Source organism: Ambystoma mexicanum, chromosome 4q (genome assembly GCF_040938575.1).
Source record: "Ambystoma mexicanum isolate Mex_15411 chromosome 4q, UKY_AmexF1_1, whole genome shotgun sequence".
Lineage (NCBI taxonomy): Eukaryota > Metazoa > Chordata > Amphibia > Caudata > Ambystomatidae > Ambystoma > Ambystoma mexicanum.
Window position 1 is genome coordinate 1,126,440,906 of NC_090928.1, and position 19,936 is coordinate 1,126,460,841.

General features: G+C 53.2%; 1 protein-coding gene across 1 annotated transcript in view; it reads right to left on the reverse strand.

The window, feature by feature from the left end:
* LBR (lamin B receptor) overlaps positions 1–19,936 on the reverse strand; it is a 1,228,970-nt gene that overhangs the window by 1,020,228 nt on the left and 188,806 nt on the right. The gene's annotated exons all lie outside the window — the stretch shown is intronic.

Here is a 19,936-nt window from a genome sequence, read left to right on the forward strand (position 1 = left end):
AGTACACACATGCACAACCACGGGAGGTGGCAAAGGCTCAACATTAAGCATAGCATCAAACTCAACATTAAGCATCTTACCTCCTCACCAGGCTCACCTCAGGCGAACAGGTTGCGCAGCACTGCTTGGCCGACCCTGGACTCCTCCCTGGAATCCCGGTCGACGCAGTAGAATCTCGTGAAGGTGTGCGTCGACCTCCACGTAGCAGCCCTGCATATGTCCAGCAGGGGCACACCAGAAAGGAACGCCGTGGTAGCTGCGATCGCTCTGGTGGAATGGGCTCTCGGACGGCCGGGCAGCGGTCGGTTTGCCAACCGATGACAGTACATGATACAGCCGGAGAGCCATCTGGAAATGGAAGCCTTCGAGAGAGCCTTCCCCTGATTGACAGGTCCAAAGTTCACAAAGAGTTGTGACGTCTTCCGAAAACACTTCGTGCGGTCCACGTAGAACTTCAGCGCTCTAGCTACATCCAGCGAGTGCAAAGTCCTCTCAGCCGGCGACGAAGGCGACGGGAAGAATACAGGCAACACCAAGGGTTCGTTGAGATGGAAGTCCGACGGTACCTTGGGCATGAAGGAGGGGTGCGTCCTGAGCACTACCCTCGTGTCGTGGAAAGTCAAGTACGGGGCCTTGCAGGAAAGGGCCTGGATCTCTCCCACTCGTCGTGCGGAGGTGATGGCCACAAGAAAAGCAGTTTTCCACGATAGAAACTTCAACGGAGCCGAGTGCAGAGGCTCGAACGGAGGTCCCATGAGCTTGGTCAGCACCACGTTGAGCTCCCACGCCGGGGCCGGAGCCTTCACCGGCGGGAACGATCTGAACAGTCCCTTCATGAACTCTTTCACCAGGCGATGAGACCACAAGGACGTCCGTCCCGTGGTTCTGGTGTATCTGGAGATCGCAGCAAGATGAATCTTGATGGACGCGTGTGCCAGGCCAGCTTTGGCCAGCGTCAGCAGGTACGGCAGTACTTGGGGAGCCGTAATCCGTAGAGGGTTAATCTTCTGTGCGTGGCACCAGACAGAGAACCTCTTCCATTTGTGTCCGTAGCATTTAAGAGTCGAGGACGCCCTGGCCTTTGCAAGAATCTCTCTGCAGTCGGCCGGTATGTCGTATCCTCCAAACTCTAGCGCTGCAGGAGCCAGGCCTGCAAGTTCAGCGACTTCGGGTCGTGGTGGAGGATGGCGCCTCCTTCCCTGGAGAGTAGATCCGCGTCCGCCGGCAGTTTGATCGGCGGGGACGCTGACAAGTCCAGAAGGTCCGGGAACCATATCTGCCTCGGCCACGAGGGTGCGACGAGGATCATCCTGCACCGTGACTTCTTGAGCAGGTTGACTAGCCGGATTAGCAGAGGCAAGGGAGGGAACGCGTAGAGGAACAGGCCCTCCCAGGGGAACGAGAAAGCATCGCCCATGCTCCTCGTCTGGGGAAACCTGCTGGCGAACCTCCGGCACTTGGTGTTCGTCGCCGTCGCGAACAAGTCGATCTGGGGTGTGCCCCACCGTCGGAAGAGACGATCCACCAGATCCTGCCGTAGTTCCCACTCGTGGCACGAGCGCAGCTCCCTGCTGAGTGAGTCGGCGATGGTGTTTTTTATCCCTGCCAGATGAAACGGCACCAGAAAAATCCTTTGGGCGACGGCCCAATGCCACAGGTCCTGCGCCTCCTTGGACAGCGCTGGGGACCTGGTTCCGCCCTGTTTCCTGATGTAAAACATGGTGGTGGTGTTGTCGGTGAAGATCCTCACCACCTTGCCCTTGAGGGACGGAAGGAAAGACCTGAGGGCCCAAAACACTGCACGGAGCTCCAGGACGTTGATATGCAGGGACTTCTCCGTCGGGAGCCAGAGTCCCTTTGCGTGCAGATTTTCGGTGTGCGCTCCCCACCCTTCCAGGGAGGCATCCGTAGTCACAGTCTCCTGGTGGGCTGGGGTCTGGAAGTCCATGCCCGCCGTCAGATGCGCGCGGGTGCCCCACCACCGTATCGCTCGTCGGAAGTTCTCGTCGAGCTTGATCCTTTCCTCGAAGCTGCCCGTCGTCTGGATCCAGCGCGCATCCAGGAATTCTTGCAACGGGCGCATCCGGAGCCTGCACATGGGAATGAGGTAGATGCAGGAAGACATCATCCCGAGGAGGGACTTGATGGACCTCACTTTGGCCGCGTCGGCCACCAACATCCGTTGCACCTTGCCCAAGATGGTCCTGGTCCTCTCCTCCGACGGGGAGGCCAGAAGGGACACTGTGTCGAGCCTCGCTCCGAGAAACAGTGCGACTTGCGCGGGCACCAGGTGGGATTTGGCGTAGTTCACGAAGAATCCCAGGTCCGTGAGGAGTTGGACGGTCCCTGCCGTGTGAACCACGGCGAGTTCCCTCGTCTTGGCGCGGATGAGCCAGTCGTCCAGGTAGGGGTAGACGTGGATCCCCTCGCGGCGCAGCTGCGCCGCCACCGGTGCGAGGCACTTGGTGAATACCCTGGGTGCCGACCGTAGTCCGAAGGGGAGGGCTCTGAACTGGTAATGACGCCCTTGGACCACGAACCTGAGGAATTTTCGGTGCCCCTTTAGGATGGGAATGTGGAAGTAGGCATCCTCCAAATCCAACGACGATAGGAAATCCCCTTCCTCCAGCTGGCCCAGGACGTGCTGGAGGGTGACCACGTGAAGTTTTTTCCTGGCCACGGGGGGGACACGCGGGCACCTTCTTTGAAACTCGAGCGCGTGGGCCAGGGCGTCCAGCACCCAACGGTCGGTGGAGATGGACTCCCACACGCTGACGAAGCCCGCCAGCCGGCCTCCCACCGGGGTGCTCCGGTGGGGGCCCGACCCCACAGCCGGTTCAATCCTGCTTGGACGCGGCCTTGCCGCCTTGACCTCCTGGGCGACGACGGCGGGGTCCGCTAGACTTGCCTCGTCCTCTGTAGGCCTCTTGCGACGACGAGCGGGCCGCTTGACGGTAGGAAGCGAAACCGCCGCCGGAACCTCTGGAGGCGCCCTTGCCTCCGCTGCTCCGAAAGGGCGTCCGACGTTGCTGCAGAACTCCGAGGGCCCGGGCCGTCTCAGTATCCGCCTAGATGGCCTGAAGGGAATCGTCCACTGTCTTCCCAAACAGGTTGTTCCCGTCGAAGGGCATGTCCAGGACTCTGGTCTGGACGTCCTGCCGGAAATCCGTAGCTTTGAGCCATCCACGACGTCGAAGGCAAACGCCGTTTCCCAGCTGGCGGAACCCAGTGTCGGCGATGTCCGTCGCCACGGTGATGGCGTGGTCCGAGGCCACCTCACCTTCCTGCAGGATCTCCAGGGCCTCCGCCCTCTTGTCGTCCGGCAGAAAATCCAGCAGGGGAGCTATCTTGTACCAGAGCTCCCTGTCGTAGCGAGCCACGATAGCCAAGGCGTTGGCCGCTTTAATCGTCGTCGCTGCCGACGAGATGACTCTACGTCCCATAGCATCCAATTTCTTTCCCTCGCCGTCCGGCGGGGAAGTCGATGTGGAGGCCGCACCCCCCCCGCTTTCTTCCTGGCTGCCGCGGAGACGACGGAATCCGGGGTAGGCTGTGCCCGGAGGCACAGGGGGGCCGTGTCCGGGACCCGGTACTTCTTCTCGTACCGGTCTCTTCTAGCTGGCGTCGTGGAAGGGTTCTTGAGGAGGGAAAGGCCCTCATCCCAAATGTCGTCCAACAGAGGCACTGCGAGGACCGTCTTCCTCTTGGCCTCGCGCCGCTGATAAAGGAAGCCTTCCTTTTTCTTCTCCTCAGGGCAGAGTTGGAAAAGCTCGGAAGCCCTGGAGATCATGGAGTGGAAAGATCCGATCTCGTCGGGCGGAGAAGCCCTGGCGGGAGGCGACGACGGAATATCCTCGTCGTCCGTACCCGTCGCTGCCGTGTCAGTCCCCGTATCATCCCCTCGGGTGGACGGGGGAGAGGGCTGGACGGGGCGCGACGGTTGAAAAGGAGGTGGTGGATGGATCCTTCTTTTCTTGGTAGGGGGAACACCAGAAGGTCCCGGTTCTGGATCCCTCGACGGGAAAGGTTCTTCCGTCGGTAACGGTAGTCTCGTCCTTATCTCGGAGCATAAGGACTGTATGGCCAACAAAATGGCCGCCGAGTTGTCTTGCGGCGCTGGCAGAGGGGAATCCGACGGGCGAGCAGGGGCCCCGTCGGTATCCTCGACGATGTCGTCGTCGTCGTCACCTGCGTCGGGGTCCATTCCGACGGGCTGGCCTTCTTCCACGCCTAGGCCGTGGCTTAAGACCTCGATCAGCTCCTCTTCTGAGGTTGAGGCCGAATCTACGACGACGCCCTGCCCCCCCTTCTTCTTCCTCACGGGGGGTTTCACGGGGGTCCTATCGATGGGCACAAAAGAAGACTCCCTCCGAGGAGGCAGGGAGATTCTGGGCCCCGAGGTCGCCACCACTGGCGCAGCCTCCACAGGCTGAGCCAGGGCCGCCGCGACCGTTTTGATAGAGGGCTTGGTCGGATGGATCAAGGCCTTCACCACCTTAGGTGCGCTCACCGCCTTATCCTTGAGGGAGGGGGCACTGCCACGCTCCTCCTCTGCCTTAGAGCTCGACCGGGGCCTCTCCAGGAGTTTCGCCGGGTGCTCGGCCTTCCTCTTACCCGACCCAGAGCGTTGGCTCGTGGTTGATGGTGCCGGGGAGGGTGCGCCCTGCCTGGCGCCCGTAGAGCCCGACCGTTCGGCGCTCCCGGTGCCAGCGGACTCGCGGTGCTTAGCCTTATGTTGGGCCCCCGTCGCCGGGGCGCCCTCAAAGGTCTTAGAAGACCGCTCGGGTTTCTTCTTCTTCTCGCCAGACGGGCTCTTACCCTCCAGCCAGTTGGCGAGACGTTGATGGCGGTCCTTCATGGTCCGTTCCGACATGTTGCCGCAAAACGCACAGTCCTTCTCCACGTGCGTCTTGTCCTCATGAAGGCAGTAAAGGCAGAAAGAGTGTTCGTCCTCCTTAAAGACGTTCTGCAGCTGGCATCCAGGGCAGACCCTGAACAGCTTTCCGGGCGTCGAGCTTCCATTCTCCTGGGCCATCTCCGAGACCGGGCCTGAGAAGCTTCTGGAGTCCTCCGAAGTGTAGCTCGACGAGATCTTCACCCTTGAGGGGCGCAGACGAATCCGACACGGGTCCCCGTTGATCGGATGTAGGATCGGTGGAGCTTGAGGCTCTTTTGACCGAAAGAAATCGAGTTTTTGTGAAAAAACGCGAAAAAATAGCACTAACGCTCGAGAGCAATAGCACGAGGATCCCAACACATGAACATGCGGTAAAAATCTGAAGATGGCTGCCAGAGGCGGTGCTTAGGTAGAGGGCAGTCATTGGCTGTGGTCAGTATGACGCAGAGACCAGTGATTGGTTATTACTACGAAAGACAGATCAGAACGAAACTGATACTGGTTTTTTCTTTACCGAGGATTCCCAGCCTGACGACGGGGAATATTCATGAGCATGTGAATCCATGCCAGACCCCATGCTGGAGAAATAAGGTTCCAGGTCCGGACGGCTATACTGCTGCATTTTATAAATTATTTATCACGCAACTGGCCCCACACCTGACATTATTTAATACCTTTCGGCAGACAGGTAGAATTGCCCCATCCATGGAGGAAGCGAAGGTGACTCATCCTTAAACCCCATAAAGACCCAGAGGAAAGAACGTCCTATCGACCAATCGCTCTAATTAATATCGATGCCAAGATATATACAAAGATCCTGGCGAATAGGCACGACACCCATCTCCCGAAACTGATACACCTCGACCAGGCGGGTTTCGTTAGAGGCAGGCAAACTGCAGACAATATCAGGTGGGTGGCCCACTTGGTCGAAAAGGTGCAGAAGACGAACACTCCTGCAGCCCTGGTGGCATTAGATGCAGAAAAAGCCTTTGACCGCGTGAAGTGGTCCTTTCTTTTCCGGGTAATGGTAAAAATGGGTTTCGGAGAGGAATTCATGAAGATGGTCGAAGCTAATTATCAAGCCCCTTCAATTAGAATAAAGGTGAATGGGACAGCTTCAAGATTAGTAAGGCTGCAGAGGAGAACAAAGCAAGGCTGCCCGCTGTCCCCAATTCTTTACGCGATCTACCTGGAGCCTCTTTTACAGGCAATAAGGGAAAATGGTGGAATGGGGGAGATAAGGGGTATCCCCTTTGGTGGAGAACAGTAGAAGGTTGCAGCCTTTGCAGACGACATGCTGCTTATCCTAACTGAACCAATCGAATCAATCCGGGCGGGTACGACCCTACTGGAGGAGTTTGGGGAGTTCTCAGGGCTGAAGATTAACGCTAACAAGTCTGAGATTATGAACCGGACATTAAAAGCGGAGGAACGAGACAGGCTCAAGAGGAGTACCCCCTTCTTATGGAGACCGGGAGAGGTCAGATACCTGGGGTCTCGGATCACTCCAACCCTAGCAAGATGGTATGCGGCAAAATACCCCCCGCTTTTAAAAGCAAGAGGGACTTCCAGAGGTGGGGAGGATTTAGGGTGTCCTGATTGGGGCGGATTTCCGCAGTTAAGATGGTCACACTCCCTCGATTGCTGCATTTATTTAAAGCGATCCCGCAGCCGATTCCTTCAAGCTTTTTTAAGGAATTGGGACTGCTGGTTAATGGATTTATATGGGAAGGGAAAAGAGCGAGGGTAAGAGGTAGGTTAATGATGGCATCGAAAGGGGACGGAGGTCTGGCCTTACCGAATATTAGACGGTATTCTGTAGCAGCGCAGCTTAGAATCATCAGGGAATGGCTGAAGGGAGAAGAAAGTATGCACGATAGGTTATGGGTAAGGATGGATAGGGCGGTGGTGCATCGTGACCTGGCAGAAGTCTTATGGCTGCCTAAATCGCATAGGCCTTGGCAGATGTACGAGAGCTCTATTACTAAACTCATGGAGATACCTGGGAATACGTCGGAGGAACATCCCATCGAATGAACGTTACCAGGTAAGAAGTAACTTGTTCTTCGAAGGGATTGTGTCCTTCCACGTATTCCCTATCTTTGATAGACTCCCAAAGCAGTGGTATGTAATTGGAGGTGGGAGTAAAACGCCATGTTTCCTTTTAGGAATGAACAGAATGTAATACAGCTTTGCCAAACCTAGTCTCTTGACTAGAGGAGGAATCCAGGTTGTAAAATCTTGTGAAGGTATGTGCGGACGACCATGTGGCAGCCGCACATATGTCCAGAACCGGAACCCCTCTTTGGAGGGCCGAGGAGGCTGCGATACCCCTGGTTGAATGAGCCCTAAGATTTTGAGGAGGCTCTTTCCCTGCTAATTGGTAACATTCCAGAATGGCCAAAATAATCCATCTGGAAATGGTTTGTTTTGTTATCGGTAGTCCCATTTGTGTCCTGAGTAACCTACGAACAGTTGGTCTGCTTGCCTAATCCTAGCAAGTCTGCTGATGTAAAAGATTAAAGCCCGCCTTGGAATCAGCCTATGTAGCCTTTCTTCCTCTGTCCCCGGATGGGGAGGCGGATAGAATGAAGGTAAGGTAATTTTCTGAGTTATGTGGAATTCAGAAACCACCTTTGGGAGGAAATTAGGCTTCACCTGTAGGGACAACTTTGTCTTTATGAAAAATTGTATGAGGGGGTTTACAAGATAGGGCTTGTAATACGCTCACCCTTCTAGCAGATGTTAAAGCCACTAATAAGACAGTTTTAAGGGTGAGAAATCTTAGCGAACAAGAGTGGAGTGGTTCGAAAGGAGTACCCATCAGGAAATTTAAGACTAAATTTAAGTCCCATAAAGGAACCTGGAACGGTCTTGGAGGGTAGACATTAGTTAATCCTTTTAGAAATTGTATTACTAAGGGTAATTTGAAATACGATGGCTCCTCTGCAGTGCGTTTGAAGATCAATAGCGCTGCGAGATAGCCCTTGATAGTGCCAACTTGAAGACCTGAATTTGCCAAGTAGAGTAGAAAGGATAACACCGTTGGTGTACCACATGAAGAGGTCGATATTCTCTTCTCTACACCAGCTGCAAAATATGTTCCAACGGCAGTGGTATAAAGACTTTGTTGCAGGCCTTCTGGCCGAAATCAACACCTCCATGACGTCATCAGGGAGGTCCCAATCCTTGTATCTCAACCTTTCAGAAGCCAGGCGTGAAAGTTGAGGGTTCTTATGTCTGGATGGAGAACTTGACCTCCCTTATGTGAGAGAAGATTCTCCTTGAGTGGAAGACTAATTGGAGGGCAGATGGACATGTCCAGAAGGTCTGGGTACTACGTTCTCCTGGCCCAGTCTGGGGCAATTGGGATCATGGTCCTCCGGAATCTTCTCAACCTCCTGATCATTTGAGGAATGACAGGGACTGGTGGAAACGCGTACAGGAGTGGAAACTCCCAGTCCACTACGAACGCGTCCCCTAGAGCTACTCTCGGGAGAAATTCTCTTGAACAAAACAGATCGCACTTCCTGTTGGTACTGGTGGCAAACAAATCGCCCTTTGGGAAACCCCTCAGGTGGAAGATCTCCTGAAGGACTTCCTGAGCTAGTTCCCACTCATGGGAGACTGTGCCCTGCCTGCTCAGAGCGTCCACCATCAAGTTATTCTCTCCGGCTAGGTGAACTGCCGATAGAGATTCCTTCTTGAATTGCCCAAAACCAGAGCTGCGTTGCCTCTCTGCACAGTGGCAGTGATCCTACGCCTCCTCTTTTGTTGAGGTAGTGCATGGCCACTGTGTTGTCCGTCATTATTAGGACATTTTTCCCCTGTATTTTTTCCCAGATGGCAGAAAAGCTTTCAGCGCTAGTTTGATTGCTCTCAGCTCTAACAGGTTGATATGTAGTATGGACTCCGATGGAGACCAACGACCGCTGATGGTCAAGTCGTTGGTATGGGCCCCCCCCCCCGTGAGTGAGGCATCTGTGACTACTGTTATCTCCGGCCATGGTTGCCAAGACAGTTCCCCCTTCAAGATGTTTTTCTGGTAGGCCCACCACATAAGGTCTGGAGCCACCTTGTCTGGAACCTGACGGAGGTCTGTCATTCTCCCTGAGAATTGCGACCACTGAGTTCTCAGTGCCCACTGAAGAGATCTCATTCTCAGGCGAGCCTCTGGCACGAGGAAGATGCAGGATGCCATGAGGCCTAGCAACCTCAAAAAGTCGAAGGCTGGTAGACGTTGGGCATTTTGAAACTTGGTGACCATCTGCAGAACATCTTGAGCCCTCACCTCTGGTGGCGAGGCTTTTCCCGGGGAAGTGTCCAGGACCGCTCCAATGAACTGGAGTCTCTATGAGGGTATCATCTGTGATTTCTTCAAATTGAGGGAATAGCCCAGTTTGTGAAGGAAGTGGCAGACATAATCTAACTGAATCTGAGCTTGTTCCGGAGATAGAGCTCTGATCAGCCAATCGTCCAGGTAGGGATAGACGTGAATCCCTTCCCTCCTTAGACTTGCAGCCACTACCGACATTAGCTTGGTGAAGACCCTCGGGGCGGAGGTCAGCCCAAATGGCAGAACTTGAAATTGATATTGAGAGCCGCCAATTGAGAACCTCAGGTATTTCCTGTGTTTGAGATGGATTGGCACATGGAAATAAGCATCCTGGAGGTCCAGAGACACCAGCTAGTCCTGGAGGGCCTGAAGGATCTGAGAGAGAGTTACCATCTTGAACTTGTCCTTGCTGAGGAACTTGTTCAATTCTCGTAAGTCCAAGAGAGGTCTCAGTCCTCCGTCTTTTTTCGGTAAGAGAAAGTAGGGGGAGTACCAGCCCTTGTTGCTCTCCGCTACAGGTATCGGTTCTATGGCACCTTTCTCTAGCAGGTCTACAATTTCCTGCAAGAGGAGCGGATCTGGAACTTTCAGAGATCTGTTCCCCGGTGGATGACTCTGAGGGATGCGTAGAAAAGGCAGGCAGTAACCTTGGGCAACTGTCTCCAATGCCCAAGCATCTGACGTAATAGCCTGCCATTCCGTCAGATGTTGAGTTAACCTGCCCCCTACTGGTGTCTTGTGAGGAGAGTCGTCAGAGCGGTTTGGAGGTGGCTAATGCAGATGCCGAGGGTAAAGAGGCACCTGCTGCTGCTGCGGCTTTTGTATTTTTACCCCGTCCACCTCGGGTGAATTTTTTTCTGACCTCTTTGTACCGGCTGTCCTCTGACTCTTACGAAGGCGGAATAGAAGCGAAAGGACTTACCTCTCCAAGAGGTTCCTGAGGGGCGATATGGTGTCTGACGGATTGCAGCTCCCAGGGATTTTGCTGCTTCCCTTTGATGTTTGTAGTTTTTCTAAACTGTCATCCGCCTTCTTACCAAACAAAGAAGAGCCGTCAAAGGGCATATTCAAAAGTCTGCTTTACACATCTGGAGCAAAACCAGACTTTTGCAACCAAGCAAATCTCCGGGTTCTTTGTACTTGCCTCCTTGGCCCTGCTGATGCCATCAGCAGAATCAATGCCAGTTTGAAGGGACTTGCACATAGCGTCTTTACCATCCTTGATGATGTTTAGGAACGCTTCCCTTTATTCTCCCTCCGGGAGGCAATCAGCCGCTGATGAAGCACACTCCCAAAGTGTGTGGCTGAACCTTGCAAGCGTACAAGTAGCATTGATGGATTTCAACGCCATGCTACATGCAGAAAAGACTTTTTTGGCCATAGAGTCATATCTCTTATCATCCCTGTCCTGTGGAACAGTAGGGTAAGCCGATTTACTACCTGATGAAGTAGCTGCCTGAACAACCAGACTCTCCGGAGTTGGGTGTTTGGATAAATATTCAGGGTCAGCCGAAGACACCCTATATTTAGCTGATCATTTTTTGTTAACCGCAGGGATTACCTCAGGCGTTTCCCAGTTTGCCAATATTCTCCTTTGTAATGCCGCATGAAATGGCACTACAGGATCCTCCTGTGGACCTTTGACCAAGATGTCTGTGAGGTTGTCTTGCTAAAAAGCAGGTGAGGGTGTGGACCACCCCATAAACTCTATTATCCTTGCCATCAGGGTTCTATAAGGGGTTTCAGCATGTTCCCCTGAGTCTGGTCTGGCAAATTCCACTTCTGGGGTAGTGTCCAACCCACTTGCTTCCTGTAAGGTTTCTTGGAGGTCTTTGAACCTACCTTCCGCAGAGGTAAATTCCTCTGGTACAGGAGATGCAGATCCCTGCAACTCAAAAGGTCTTTCCTGATCCGAATCCTCCCCTTCTTCATAAATAGATGATAAGACTCTGGGGTGATCAGGTCTTAAATCCCATTTCCAGAGCAGAAGGGGCCAAATTCATCATGATTGGCTGAGAAAACGTTGATGTCGTCGACGCGGACGTTAATGGCTTCAAAGCCATCGAAAAAGGCGTCGAGAAAGGTGGAAGAGGCCTCGATGAACTCGAGAGTATCGGAATTCTACTTGAGGTTGTCGACGACATTCTCGTGATCGCGGATCTGTGTATGGCCACTGGCTGTGAGGTGGCCGTGGGTTTGTCCTTTCTCTGCGTCGACGTTGACTCTACTGACATGTGCGTCGAAGAACCCTTCGATAATGGCGTCGAAGACGCCGATCTATGCGTCAAGGTATCTTCGACGACGGCGTCGAACACGCTACTTTGCTTTTACTCGAGGGTTTGTGACGCTCTCGAGTGGCTTCTTTCGCCGGGTGCTGCGACTCGCAGCGTTTTGATTTTTCGGGTCTTTCACCCAGGGTATCACCCTCAGCAGTCTTCGAGGGGGTAGAGGCCGCTTTCTCGAAGACGCTCAGCATCTTTTTCCTGAATTCCTCCCACTCAGCCTGAGAGCTATGTTTTGTGGGGCAGGAGACCCTTTTTGGAGAAACAGAAGAAGACGACGACGAGGAAGGGGATCTTCAACGTCTCTTTTTTGAATGCTTAGATCTCGAAAATAGTGATGGGAACTGCTTCGAGACCTATAACGAGAATGTCTTTTGTGATGGCGAGGAGACGAATGTCTCGACTCCGCCGTGGAAACTTTCGAAGAAGTTTAACTGCCTTACCTCTCTCGAGCTTCCCCTTACGCTCCTTCAAGGCTTTCGCCGTCATGGACATGCAGTCCTCGCAAACCCGAACAATGGTGCTCGATACCCAGGCACCAAACACAGATCCTGTGAGGATCCGTCAATGACATTTTCTTTCCACAGTCTCGACATTTTTTGAAGCCGGACCGTGGAGTCGTCGGTTCGGGTAAGGAAGTCATCGAGTACGAGTCGGTATTCACGAGGAATAATGAATTTGACTGACGAACTGAACAACGATATTCCGAGGCCCCACGAAGCACGGAAAAACGGAACTGAGCAACGGACGCTGCGTGAGTCTATTTATACGCGTGATGACATCGGCGCCGATACGGAGACTGTCGATGGACATCGGCTCGAGGGACGTCGACGCGCAGCACCCTCTATTGAAAAAATGTTCCGAGGCCAGCAAGCTGGGAGATGATCTATCAAAGATAGGGAATACGTCGGAGGACACAATCCCTTCGAAAGGAGCATTTACAAAATGGTAGGGGGGGGTCTGAAAAAAGCTGTGCAATATGTTTCGGGGAGGGGAACTGATGTCGTTTGAAGAGTGCAAGAGGGAATTTGCAATACAAGAGGGGGAAAGATTAAGGTACGCGCAGATACGATATTGGGTATTACACCCGGGGGTTAGATTGGCGGCTACTAGAGAGCCTACAAGATTTGAAAGCTTTCTACTGTCTAATGACTGAACAAAGGGCCTTATCTCCAATATCTACAAGATCCTGGATAGCACTGATACAGGCCACCAATGGGCATATATGCAGAAATGGGAGCAAGTCCTGGGGAGGGAAATTAGTAGGGGAGACTGGGAGAAGCTATGGAGGAAAATACCTAAACTGGCCAAGGCTTCACAACTACAAGAGGCGTGGTACAAGATATTGGTAGGGTGGCATTATACCCCAGGCAGGCTTCATAAGATGTTCCCAACAACAACAGGGACGTGCTGGAGGGGTTGTGGCTTGGTAGGAACAGCGGACCATATCTGGTGGAAATGTCCAAAGATTGAACCCTTCTGGGGAGAGGTAGGGAGGGCACAGGAACAGGCTTTTGGTCCGGGGGTTGTTAGGACGCCGGCTCTGATTCAGCTGGGCGTCCAGGGAACTATGGGGGTGGGGGAACGCAGAGGGAGGGAGAAAGCGAAACTGATACTAGCACTGGCGGCTATTATGTTAATAGCCCAAAGATGGAAGAGCCCGGTGTAACGCTCACCTGGCTCCCAAAGAGGCGCTGGTCTGGGTTCCTGTGGCCTCTTCAAGCGTGATGCGCAGAATTCGGACCACCGATTGAACAGGACCCCCAAATCTTGCTTGTCTGGCCCGTAGGAATATCCTTCTGCAGATGAGAAAGGGGATTAACTGTCTGCTGAATAGTGTGCTTGCTCCCCCCTTTCCCCCTTTGTTCTTCTCCGACTTCCTCCAAAACCCCCGGTTTGAGCTCACCTTATGGTTTGGAAGGATGAACTCTCCATCCTGCTTCTGGTGCAGGGGCGCGCGTTCGTCCAGTTACTTCACTGGTTTTCAGAATGGCGCTGGCAAATCCACTTGACTTTTCTGAGCGATACGCCGTAAGTATGAAGATGCAAAAGTTCAAGTGTGAGCCTCCTTTTATATTGTTTTTTCTGTCCTTTATTTCAGGTGCAGAACAAAGGCGATGCGTTGAGGGGTTAAATTGCCGGTGGTAAAATCAGGTGAGTTAGTGATGAGGGCGACCCCTCTAAATGTCTTTATAATTCCCCAGTAATGTCTTTTGTCCTTTCCCCAAAGGGGCCGGGGTGCGGTACCTGCCAAAGATGCGGCGCCGACCCGAGATGTGGAATGGTTCACCAAGAAAAGCCGGTAAGTAATATGGCTGAAAATTCGGCTTTCCTCTTGTGTTCCCTTGTTCACCTTTTGTCTCTTCTTCTCTCCCCTAGGTGCAGAGATGTGGCGACCGGTGCTGAGAGCCGCGATGGGGCCGGGCGGCGTCTCGGGAACAGGTGAGTGAAGCGCGGCACTGCAGCGAGCAACGCAGTGCTTTTAAATGGAAGTCTTCCTTCAGGAATGCTGGCGTGAAGATTCTGGATGCAGGTAAGAAGGTTGAATAGGTTCTTGGTTTTCACCTTTCTCTTCTCTTATTCCCTTACAGGTGTTCCAGGTTCGAGGCGGGCGTGGCTGGAGTCCAGGTGCAGGAGCAGACACGGTGCATGTTCAGCTGCTGGGATGCAGAACAACGCGAAGCACGTGTGGCTGTCCGGGCGTGGCTTAAATAGCCTTGGAAGAAGTTCCAGGTGAGTATTCTTCCACAGCCCCACCCAAGTAACAAAATAGTTCCTCCTAAGCCTCATTTGGCTTGGTTCTTCATGCAGCATGGTCTGCATCAGGTGAGTGTGCAGCATGGTCTGTTTCAGGTAAGTGCACCAAACACTTCCCCTTATGAGCCTGGCGCCTATGGCGCCAGGACTGATGTCCAACATGAGCCTGGCGCCAACGGCGCCAGGACAGAGTCCAAAGAGCCCCTATAAAGGGCCGCTGGGCTTTTACCCGGGGGCGTGATGCCTGCTCCCGGGGGTGCTGGGCCTGGCCTGGTGCTCCGGGGGTAGGCATCATGACACCCGGAGATACCCATGAGTCAGGACTGGTTGCAGAACATTTGGAAAATAGTAGCTTTGGAATGGGCAACGTATGCCATGGACAATAAGGTGTAGAACTTTGCAGCGGATTGGGGGAAAACTATGGCTCTCCTTAGAGATGACTTTAGGGTGATGTGGTGCCCGCAACGCCTGAGACTACTAGACTTACAATAAAAATGGAAAAAATGGAGTGCCTACCTGGAAGGAAGGAGATCTGAGAATCGATTGCTCGTTACCCTTGGGGGGGAAGGGGGACAGAGGGAGGGAGGAGGGCGAAGGGCGGGAGTGAATCTACGACCAAATACTCAGGGCTGGCAATTCAAGAGCGGCAGGCCGCGATGGGATGACAAACCTATTACTCAAACAAGGTCTAGATAAATGGGCTGACAAATTGGGGCAGTGGTTAAACGGGGGAATTCAAATACTGAAATCTTGGACCGGTTCACCATTGTCCCGATTCATAAAAAGGGCGACAGGGCGAACCCAGGGAATTGTAGGCCCATCGCCCTTTCGAGATTGCAAAAGAAAAACCTTTCAATCCATCCCGCAAAAGAGCAACAGCAATATGGTTCCCCCCTCTACTAGGCGCCATGAAAAGGAAAAAACGAAAACTAGAACAGAGGATCAATAAAGACTGCGGAAAAAAAAAAAAAATCAAACTTCAACAACATACCCGCTCATACAAAAACGAAATCCAAAAAGCAAAAAGGAAATATTACGACAACAGAATCCTGTTTAAAATCAAACTAAATAAACAAAACACCCGGCTGCAACAACACTCCAATACCATCGAAGAACTTATGCAGTGACCTTGCAGACCACTTCAAAAATAAAATCATGACCATTCAACAGACCATACAAAACAGACCATGCAATCACTACACTGAAGACACTGACCGATGCAAGGAACACCAGAACAAACTCCGAAACTTTCCACACATATCAATGGAGACTTTCATCAAACTAGCAAATCAAAGAAACAAATCTGGCTCCCACGCGGATACCTGCCCCCCTGACATCTACAAATCAATCCTTGCACAAGGAACACCAATGGAATACTACAGGAACGCCCTCAACCAATCAATCTCAACAGGAAGAGTGCCTCAAGCCTTCAAATCAGCATACATCAAACCACTCCTCAAGGACACAACAGGAAACGTAGAAGACCTCTCCAACTACAGTCCCATCTCCAACATCCCCTACCCAAATAAACTCCTGGAAACGCACATATACAGAACAACCCAAGACTTCATAGATGAACATCACCTATTAAACCAGGCACAAGTAGGGGGGGCTTGCGTTTATGGACTGAGGACGTGTCCTTCCCAAGCTCCTACCTAGATCCTGACATCGATCCTCGTAAATAAGGCTAACCTGAATCTACAGTAGATATAACTATATGTTTGCCCAGGGCAACTGATCCTGCACCTCCGACGGCACCTTGGGGAGGAAATCGGGGCCGACTTCCTAAGAACGCGGCTTGCGAGATTCAGCCCCTCTGCGTCTAAAGATGGCGGCCGGCTCCGGCTCTGAGCCCTGGAGGGAGGAGGAGCCGTACAGAGCGCAGCAGCACCCCGTGGCCCCAGGCTGGGGCCCCGGCCGGGCTTGTGTCTTAGCCCCGGAATCCCAGTGCCGGCACCCCCTTGTCTGTTCGCGCCCCCCGTGGGCGCTATCCATCCAGAGTTTTGCTGCCGGCACCCAGCGAGAGGAAGGAGGGGGGCCCGAGGCCCGGTCAGATATCAGCTCTCATCACAGCCGAGGGCGCCAAACCGGGTAACGCACCGGCACATTTAAGGGCTTTACATATACTGTCAGGGCCGGGCTCCTCGTTTGCCCGGAGCGCCCCGGCGGTATCACCAACCGCCTCCCCTCCCCGCACACACTGGAACCGCTCGTTAGACCGGCAAAGTGGAGGCCCCCCCACTGCTGGGACCGTGGGCACCACACACCAACCTGATCCCACAAACACTCCCTGGCTGCTGCCTCATTCACCTGTCGTCTGGCCCAAGCACTGGTATACCGGCCGTTTGCCCACCGCCCCGGAGCCATCGAGACCCTCACTGGCCCCACGCTGCTACCTGCCTGTCAACACACCAAACACCAGGAGAGGAAGCTACTGCCATGAGGGACTCTGCGCACATGCTGCGCACTTGACACAATGCAAAGTTGGGCACCTGATGAACCCGATTGCTGCCTGCAAGCCTCAACGGACTCCTCAACACACGTGCTGCCTCGACATTAACAGTTAACAAGGTACTCTACATTTCAAACGTCACCACCTGACATCTGTCGGCCTGCTGCCCTCACCGCTGGCCTAAGCCTGGTGTCCCCCATAGCAGCATACCGGATCTGTGCTATTTTGCCCATAAGCTGCACGCACCTGGGACACAGTAGTCCTCGGGCCTCTTGACCACCCCCCCCCCGCTGCCAAGCTGCTACAGCAACCAGCAGGCTCCTATGACCGCATAAGGACCACGGCCCAGGCCCACACCGCGGCGCAGCCCGGATTACTGCACAGGCCCGGCCCCTGCTAACTTTCCTCCACTGCACCAAAGGCCACCTCCCTGGGGCACACACTTTAGAAGGAAGCACAGAGACGCTCGAACAAGCTCCCAGCATGAAGTCTAAAGGCTCAACGCCACGTTGCGGAAACTAACCTGGGGCCACCCCCCCAACCATTAACCACCTTCCGCCTTAACCCCCGGTAGAACCTAGCGTCAACCCACAACCGCACACGGGAGCTCTCTGCGAGACAGCCACCTGTGACCCACGATTGACGACTGGACCCGAGGGGTCAAATCATCCTGCGCTTTTCCCGGGAAGGCGGGGAAATCAGAGGAGGCAATGCCAAGATCGCCATCTACCCCGACGATACGCCTTTAGTGCAAAGGGCAAGGAACTCCTTCGTCCCAATCAAGGCCAGATTGCGCCAGTTAAATATAAAATGCATGCTAATGTATCCTTCGAGGCTCAAGATAATACACAAAGGCAGAGCAATCTTTCTGGAATCTCCGGCGGCGGCAACCAGGTGGCTAGAGCACAATAATTTGGCGGACGGCGTGGAGAAGACACTGTGACTCGCCCGCCGAGTCTACAGGACAGGATCACACAACAACAAATAGACGGCGCAACGTAAGCCATGGATTACGTAACATAAGGCAGGAGGGGGTCAGCCCGCTAATCCGACCTAAAACACCGCCCCAGCGAATGGACTTGCGACAGCACCTTGCTGGTGCAATACACCCATTCAAGATGACCTGGAAAGGCCTTGTCAGAGCAGGGATACCCGAGCAAGGCAGTACACTGCACGACTGCTGGGTGCAGTTGGTCCACTTGGACAAGTTTGGTTTGTTCTTTTTGTTTTCAAAGTGTCCGGTAGTCCGCAACACAATTACTTTACGGAGCCAAAGAGCACCTCACCGCAGACCAAGGGGCCAACACTACGAATATGGCAGCCGGCATCAGGATATTGACGTGGAACGTCAGGGGAATGGGATCCTACATGCGTAGAAACAGAATAAAATCCTTCTTGAGACGGAAGCATGTTTCCATCGCAATGCTCCAGGAAACACACCTCACTGAAGAGGTTGAGTCTCGTATCCCCGACTGGTGGGGAGGCCAGACCTTTGGAGCAGGGTACTCAAAATATGCCAGGGGAGTCCACACATGGATAAGCGGCAAGGTGCCTTTCAAACTCTGGTCAAAAGAGGCAGACCCCGAGGGCAGATACCTCATTCTCCGAGGATGTATTGAACAGAGAGAAGTATGCTTGGTCAACACATACCTCCCCAACTGTGGAACGACAGCTTAGCTCACCAAACTTCAATTGAAGCTAGCCCCCTACAGAGACTGCTTCTTCATATGGGGCAGCGACTTCAACTGCGTCAGTGACCCTGCTCTCGACAGATACGTTCCTCTGACGCAATCCATGAACCAACTTTCCTCTTCCCTATGGAAAACCATAAAAATCTGGACCTGTCGGCGGTGTGGAGAGACCTGCATCCTGAAGGTAGGGACTTCTCATACTACTCGTCCCCGCGCGGGGTTTACACCCGTATAGACTACCTGCTTATAGACAGAGCACACCTTCCCCAAATAGAATCAGCCACCTACCTAGGCAGGACTATATCCGACCACTCCCCATTCCTTATGGTTTGGAAACCGAAAGGCCCTAGGCCCCCCCATACCGGTGTGGTGGATGCCAACGGACGCACTAAATAGGAGCTCTGCGACACAATAGTCGAATACATGGACAACAACGTAGGAAGTGTGAACAGATGGAGTACTATCTGGGAAGCCCTGAAAACCGTTGTAAGGGGGGGGGGGGTCAGTCATAGCTAAAGCTGGCAGGATCAGGACGACGCTCGCTCAAAGAAGAACTAGAGGGCGGGGAGGAGAAGATCAAACGGCTGGAAGCCTCGCCATATAAATCCACAGATCTTGAAAAAGTGTTATGGACACAATAAGGAAAAGCTGTCAGGAATCCTGGACCAGACTAGCCAAATTTGACTAGGCCACAAAGATCACCAGGTCCCAAATGGAGGGAGACAAACCCGGAAGGCTACTGTCATGGCTGTGCAAAAACGAGAATCCGAAAACCCCAATCATCGAAATCCAAGACCAGATAGGCACTACACATACCACACAAACGGGGATCAACCGGGCATTCAAAGGCTTCTACTCACACTTATATAGCCACGATACCATTATTCCCCAAGACGACATCTACGATACACTGGAGGAAATAGGCCTCCCCACACTAGAGGGTATCCAAAGGGAAACACTAAATCAGGAGCTCACAATCGAAGACATACAGGAGGCGATCAAAGCGCTGTCTGCCGGTAAAACCCCAGAAGTGACGGTTTACCCCCGGAGTTCTACAAAACATTTGCCGCTGAGCTAACCCCAATTCTACACAAAGTCTATAAGGAAGCTTTCAAACTTGGGGTGCTACCTGATAGTATGAATGAGACCCTAGTGATCCCCATACCCAAACCCGGGAAACCAACCACTGAGTGTGGCTCGTATAGACCTATTGCCATCCTCAATTATGACGTAAAAATCTTTACTAGCATACTCGCCAACAGATTAGCCAAGGTTATTGGGGCCCTAGTACATGAAGATCAAAATGGGTTTATCCCAGGCCGTAGCACAGAGGCAAATCTGCGCAGGCTACAACATTTAGCACACACGGCAGGCTAACAAGAACCCTACGCAGTGATCTCCCTGGACGCCATTAAAGCGTTTGACTCCATATACTGGGAGTGGCTCATAGCTACCCTGAAGCAATTCGGCTTGGGCAGCTACTTCACCCACTGGGTCGAGACTTTATATAACACACCAAGG